This window comes from Lytechinus variegatus, chromosome 2, assembly GCF_018143015.1.
Source record: "Lytechinus variegatus isolate NC3 chromosome 2, Lvar_3.0, whole genome shotgun sequence".
In the NCBI taxonomy this organism is placed as follows: Eukaryota; Metazoa; Echinodermata; class Echinoidea; order Temnopleuroida; family Toxopneustidae; genus Lytechinus; species Lytechinus variegatus.
In genome coordinates, this window is record NC_054741.1 from 70,007,029 (window position 1) to 70,008,001 (window position 973).

Genomic DNA, 973 nt, shown 5'->3' on the forward strand with positions numbered 1-973 from the left:
GAAACTGGAAGACAAAGATAACTCACTAAACCCATGTAAAACGCAAGAGTGAATATGTCAAATGGGCACTATTTATTTCAAAAGAAATAATTCAATGAAGTGAACTTGAAAGAAACTGGTCTTTGCCTGGTTCTATGACCCCATTCAATCAGACTTTAATCGAATATTGTAAGCCAACATGTATAGGCACAATAAACCCTATTGTGTTTCAGGGTGGGGTCAACGTAATTATACAATGGATTGGGAAGTTGTTGTTGTTGTGTTTGGGGCGGGGGCTTCCACAATTAATTTAAAAAAACGCATAAAATCCTATTGTGTTTCAGGGTGGGGTCAACTTATACCATGGATCTAGTAGGATCCATGCTATACATGGGATTCCGGATATTTATTTTTCGGGGGGGGGGAGCTTCCACAATTAATTTTGAAAGTTTCAACGGGATTCTTTTGTGCAATTACGGGCTACGATGAATTCGGTTTTTGCTATATGTAATAGGCATTTTTGGAAAAGACATTTCCATAAAAAGTTTTAAAATCAATTTCAATGTTACTCTCTGACAACCAGAAATGGATAATTCCCAACAAGTGGTAAGTGGGGGGCACAATGCAGTATCTGTTCAGGACCAGGGTTCACGTATAAATCTATCATCGACCATCTTAATCCGCCTCTATAATTGGAGAACCGTTTGTTACATTTTTGTTTTGTTTTGTTTATTTCGATCTAAAGATTACATTTAAGAATAGTTTGTGTTTCTAATGTAAAAATAGTCACGTCCTGTCACGCACGGGGTCCATATATAACAAACACAATTAAGTCAAGTCGACAACGACACAAGAGAGTTCCAGTCGAAGTTTTTATACATTACCATGGCAACTAAACTCGTCAGATTAATTAGTTCATGTAGCCGGTAGTTAATGATGATGACTGTTTATTTGGTTTCACAATTTTAGTAACAACTTTGGGGACTAAGTAAGA